Source organism: Lathyrus oleraceus, chromosome 4 (genome assembly GCF_024323335.1).
Source record: "Lathyrus oleraceus cultivar Zhongwan6 chromosome 4, CAAS_Psat_ZW6_1.0, whole genome shotgun sequence".
Taxonomy (NCBI): Eukaryota; Viridiplantae; Streptophyta; class Magnoliopsida; order Fabales; family Fabaceae; genus Lathyrus; species Lathyrus oleraceus.
The window spans coordinates 115,132,977-115,139,696 of NC_066582.1; the positions used below are offsets into that span (position 1 = coordinate 115,132,977).

Genomic DNA, 6,720 nt, shown 5'->3' on the forward strand with positions numbered 1-6,720 from the left:
TAAACGGACTATCTATTCTAGGGACTTTATTAATCAACCATAATAAAGAAAATGCCTTTTATTATTAATAAATAATTCGATACAAGTACCAAAAGTATTGGCCTCTAGGGCTTACACCAACACACTGTACCTTACGGTGTTCCTTATTTACTCTATCTCTCATCAATCCTTCCTTTTATGTGTGACCCTGTAGATTTTCATGACATTGGCAATTATATTAAATCACGTATTTAACATAATAAATAGTGAGCGGTATCTAGCAACACATCACTGCTACCCAAGACACGGAAATGTCATGTGATCTGACAAAGCCTTTTTGTGATAATACTCATGTGTACAATTACCCTTTTTTCCATATATTGAACACAAGGAATAAACCGTGTCATCCTTGTCCAGTTCAATATTGGTCCCTTAGACATTTATCCTGTTATGCAGGATGGGAAAATTCCATCTAGGTCACTCATGTCCCTCAACATGCTTCGTGGAATACCCATCAACTATCTTTATGGTCATCCATTTACGAACAACGTTTGATCAACAATAAAACACCCGACTCTACATTTAGGGTCCATAGTGGTTTCAGGTCGAAGGGTGGCATACACCACTATCACCATGAGAATAACTTATGACACTTTGCATAACATTCTATGTAGTATTCTCATAGCGGGTCAATCCAGTATAAATATTACTCCTAATATTCATACCTATGCTTAAGACTTGATAACTCCTTATCCATGATCCATGAGATGTGATCATTAGTCTATATACATAATAATCTTAATGCTTTAATGTTATCCCACTTCACAAAAAAGCTTGACTATGGATACTTTAAGAATAATGTCCTTACGTTTAATGAGATCTCATGATTAAGTCACACTTGATACATTAAATGGACTAGTTATTCTATGGACTTTATTAAACAAACATAAGAAAGAAAAATCCTTTTATTATTAATAAATAATCGATACAAGTACCAAAAGTATTGGCCTCTAGGGCTTACACCAACAATCTCCCACTAGCACTAGAGCCAATCAGGCATACCCCTAATACCCATGGATCTAATATGGCCATCATGCTTCTACTACACAAGAGGCTTTATCAGTGGATCATCAATATTGTCAAGTGTAGGTAATCTGCATATTTTCACATCTCCCATATCTATTATCTCTTGAATGAGGTGATAACGCCTAAATATGTGTTTGGATCGGTGGTGAGATCTAGGCTCCTTAGCTTGTGCGATAGCACTATTGTTATCACAATAGAGATCAATGGCATCCACAATGCTAGGAACTATGCCAAGTTCACTAATGAACTTTTTGATCCAAACAGCTTCCTTTGCTGCATTTGAGGCAACAATATATGATGGTGTAAGCCCTAGAGACCAATACTTTTGGTACTTGTATCAAATTATTTATTAATAATAAAAGACTTTTTCTATATTATGTTTGTTTAATAAAGTTCCTAGAATAGCTAGTCCGTTTAATGTATCAAGTGCGACTTAATCATGAGATCACATTAAACATAAGGACATTATTCTTAAAGTATCTGTAGTCGAGCTTTATTGTGAAGTGGGATAACATTAATGTTGGTGTAAGCCCTAGAGGCCAATACTTTTGGTACTTGTATCGAATTATTTATTAATAATAAAAGGCTTTTTCTTTATTATGTTTGTTTAATGAAGTCCCTAGAATAGCTAGTCCGTTTAATGTATCAAGTGTGACTTAATCATGAGATCACATTAAACATAAGGATACTATTCTTAAAGTATCCGTAGTCGAGCTTTATTGTGAAATGGGGTCACATTAAATCATTAAGACTATTATGTATATAGATCGATGGTCACATCTCACGGATCATGGATAAGGAGTTATCAAGTCTTAAACATAAGTATGAATATTAAGAGTAATATTTATACTGGATTGACCCGCTATGAGAATATTATATAGAATGTTATGCAAAGTGTCATAAGTTATTCTCATGGTGATAATGGTGTATACCACCCTTCGACTTGAAACCACTATGGACCCTAGATGTAGAGCCGAGTGCCTTATTGCTGATCAAACATTGTCCGTAACTGGATGACCATAAAGACAGTTGATGGGTACTCCACGAAACATGCTAAGGGACATGAGTGACCTAGATGGAATTTGCCTATCCTGCGTAATAGGATAAATGTCTATGGGCCAAATATTGAACTGGACAAGGATGACACGGTCTATGCCTTGTGTTTAATATAGACATAAGGGAAAAAGGGTAATTGTGCACATAAGTATTATCACAAAAGGATTTGTCATATCACATGACATTTTCGTGTCTTAGGTAGTAGTGATGTGTTGCTAGATACCACTCACTGTTTATTATGTTAAATACGTGATTTAATATGATTGCCAATGCCGTGAAAACCTATAGGGTCACACACAAAAGGAAAGATTGATGAGAGATAGAGTAACTAAGGAACACCGTAAGGTACGATGCACTTAAGTGAATTGTAGAACATCGTAAGGTACGACCTACTTAAGTAGAATACGAAATATGGTAAGGTACCACGTGCTTAAGTGATTTTGGCATATTATAAGATATGGGCCACATACACTTGAGTGGGCTTTTTTTAGCTTGCAGCCCACACAAGTGGTTCTATAAATAGAACCCTTGTGCAGAAGCATTTGTGCAATTGCAATTTCTCTCTCACTCAAAGCCTTCATTCGTAGCAGCTAGCACTGAGATTGAAGGAATCCGTTCGTGTGGACTGAGTAGAAGCGTTGTCATCGTTCAACGTTCGTGATCGCTCCGTAGATCAGCATCAAAGGTTTCAATCGTCACAAGAGGTAACGATTCTATCACTGATCATGCCCATTCGTAAGGATCACTAAAGGAGATTTTTTTTAAATTCCGTTGCGTTTTGAATCGCCCTTCTCCTTTAATATACTCGGCCTCGATTGTAAAATCAACAACTGTATCTTGCTTTGAACTTTTCCAGCTCACAGCGCCACAGTTTAAGCAGAACACATAACCAGATTGCGATCTAAACTCATCCTTATCTGTCTGGAAGCTAGCATCGGTGTATCCAATTACATAAAGCTCTTCCCTGACCTCCATATATCAAGAATGATTCCTTAGTCCTTCTCTAATACTTAAGGATATTCTTGACAGCTACCCAATGAGCATCACCGGGATCAGATTGGTACTTACTCGTTGCACTTAAAGCATACGAGACATTTGGTCGAGTACATAACATGGAATACATGATAGATCCTATTGCAGATGCATATGGAATCTTATTTATGCGATCCCTTTCTTCCTTAGTTGAAGGGGATTGTGTTTTTGATAGACACAAACCATGTTGCATAGGTATGAATCCTTTCTTGGAATCATGCATATTAAAGCGTCTCAGCACTTTGTCTATGTATGTACTCTGACTTAGGCCAATCAGTTTTTATGATCTATCTCTATAGATCCTGATTCCTAATATATAGGCTCCTTCACCTAGGTCCTTCATAGAAAAGCATTTCCCCAACCAAGACTTTACTTGTTGTAGGGTAGGGACATCGTTTTAAATGAGTAATATGTCATCTATATATAATACCAGGAAGATGATCATGCTTCCATTAGCCTTCTTGTAGACACAAGGCTCATCTTCGTTCTTGATGAATCCATATTGTTTTATTGTTTCATCAAAACAAATATTCCAGCTTCCGGAAGCTTGCTTCAATCCATAGATTGATCTTTGTAACTTACATATCTTTTGGGCTTCTTCTGGTATGTCAAATCCTTCAGGCTGTGTCATGTACACATCCTCAAGAAGATTCCCATTAAGGAAAGAAGTTTTGACATCCATCTGCCATATTTCTCATGATATGCAGCGATAACAAGTAAAATCCAAACAGAGTTAAGCATTGCAACTGGTGAAAAGGTTTCATCATAGTCAACCTCATGAATTTGTTTATATCCTTTTGCAACCAATCTTGCCTTATAGGTATGTACCTTACCATCCATGTCAGTCTTCTTTTTGAAGATCCACTTGCATACTATAGGGTTAACTCCTACAGGAGGCTCTACCAAGGTCCAAACCTAGTTTGTGTAGATGGAATCCATTTCAGATTTCATGGCTTCTAGCCACTTCTCAGACTTGGGACCAGTTATGTCCTCTTGGTAGGACACAGGTTCATCTTGATCCATAAGTAATACATCACCTTGATCAGTTATGAGATATTCATATCTCACAGGTATGTGACCTATCCCGCTTGATGATAACATGAAATAATATCACATTCTAGGACTCGATTTAATTAAATTATATTATTATTTACTTCAGTTTATTTCATTTTACGCGATATTACTCGGTATTTTCTTTCTATTTATCTCAGGTAGTTTATTTGAAGCACAAGAGAAAGAGGAAGAAAAGGAGGTGCAAAAAGGAATGAAAAGAAGCAAATATCAAAAGTCAAAGCCCAGCCCAAAAGCACAGGCGCTGTGCCTATGACGAGCGTCACACAGGCTGTGACGAGCGTCACGCTTTACCCACTTGTGTTACGAGCGTAACACATGGTGTGACGGACGTCACACCATTCTCCTATATTTTTGGCTCCAGAAGCGCAACAAAGACGTTGAGGCCTATTGTTACGCTTTACCATTGGAACGTGAACGGAAGAATTTTGGAAACCGTTACAACAAAGTGACCAGTATAAATATTGGTTGTGCAAACCCTGCAGAAGCTCTCCGAATTCGTTCAATTTTCCTCTTCCAGCCGTGCAAGCATACCATTATTTTTCTTTACTGTTTTTGCTTTTAATTGCAGTTTTTATTTTCATTTTTATTTTCTTTTCCAGTTAAGCTTTCAGCAATTAATTAATTTTTCGCACAATAGTTTCTACACCGGAAACTATTGTGTACCTTTCACTAGATCTAACCTTACGTTAGACCCTAGATTTTTATTCCTTCACTTTTATTTTTCTGTCTGATTGAAGAGTTCAAGAACAAATCCAACCGTCTGTGGTGGAGTGTTCAAGACTGCTATTGATTACTCAGGTTCTTTAATTATTGTTTGAATTTATATATGCCCTGCTTTATTGTTGATTTATATTATTTGCCTGAGATGAATCTGTTTATGCATGATAATTATTTAGATCTGTTTAGTATGTCTGGCTAATTTATTTAGGTATCGGTATGTAAAGTAAGCGGAATGAAGGAATCAAAACTAAGTTGGTTTAATTAAGTTTAAAATTAAAATCACTCTTTTCACGGTCTCAATTTACAGGTTTAATAACAAGGTTTTTGTACGAAAGTAAAAGACATAAAGAAGTTAAAATCAATAGAACGAGAGTTTGAGTTTTTAACTGGACATTGTAAATTGGACATTAATTCTAAATCAGGGCGAGAGCAATTTTTAGAGTTAATTAAATTCTAATCTTTTCCAAAAAGTATTTTTAAAGGTTGAGTGTGAGGACGAGAGTTAAGCATTTGAATTTAATTATATAACCTAAGTCAACAGAGCGAGAGTTTGAGACAAGGGTGTTTAAACGATTAGTGTTTTCTTAAAAAGAGTTTCTACGGATTCTATTGTTTTCAAAAAGTGGTTTTTGACTTAACTAATAAGTGACAGCTACGTTAATATAAAATCATAGTTTATTCAACAGAGCGAGAGTTTGAGATAAGACTTTTAATCAATAGTGTCAACTGAAAAGATTTATTTTAAAACCAAGAAACCAACGAAGAATTGATCCCCTCATTACGACGAACCACATACCGATATCCGCTTAGTTGATATTTAATTTAGATCCTATTTTTAGTTTTAACTTTTCCCCAAACAATCAAAGTATTACCCGCCTTAGCTTTACGAAGTAACCTTAGAAAATGGTATATCGATTCATAAGTCCCTGTGGGATCGATATCTTTTAAAACTACGCGATAGAACTGTGCACTTGCAGTTTGTACCCCAAATTCGACTCATAAAGTCGCGATCAAGTTTTTGGCGCCGTTGCCGGGGACTTTTATTTAGTCGATATCGTAACTCTTCTGTTACGCTGTAGAGACTAAGGCTTATTTTTCTTTTCTTTTCTTTCTTTCGTTGATTTGTATGCCACACACTCGCTCACAAGGCGAGCCGTTCTACTTACGAATCAACGATATCGAATTATATCTCTGAGTCTTACGACGAATTCGGGAATATCGTGCTGCAAACAATCTCCCTCCTGTCGAACTTCCTGATTTCAAAAATCTTTTCCCTTCAAAACCCGAGATGGCAGAACCAGCTCGTGCTCTTCGAGATTACGCCGCTCCATCGCAAGATGAGCCGCATTCGAGTATTGCTCCACCCGCAATCGAAGCAAACAACTTCGAACTTAAACCTTCACTGTTGCAGGCAGTGCAACAGAACCAATTCTCTGGAAATCCTACCGAGGATCCAAACCTTCATTTATCCGTATTTGTTCAATACGCTGATACTGTTAAAGCTAATGGTGTCACTTCAGAGGCAATTCGACTTCGTCTTTTTCCTTTCTCGTTAAGAGATAGCGCTAGAAGATGGCTTCAATCTCTTCCTTCCAACTCAGTCACCACATGGAACGAGTTGAAGAAAGTCTTTCTTGCCCGATATTTTCCGCCAAGCAAAACAGCTATGTTGAGAGCCCAGATAAATGGATTTAAACAGAAAGATAACGAGTCTCTTTTCGAAGCATGGGAAAGATACAAAGACATGATGAGACTTTGTCCACACCATGGTTT

The 6,720-nt window shown here is 36.9% G+C and overlaps 1 non-coding gene across 1 annotated transcript; it reads right to left on the bottom strand.

Annotated features, from left to right (window-relative positions):
• Nucleotides 1-6,613: 6,613 nt before the first annotated feature.
• Nucleotides 6,614-6,720, bottom strand: LOC127077845 (small nucleolar RNA R71). Its single transcript, XR_007787613.1, has one exon. It is a non-coding gene; the product is annotated as a small nucleolar RNA R71 (small nucleolar RNA).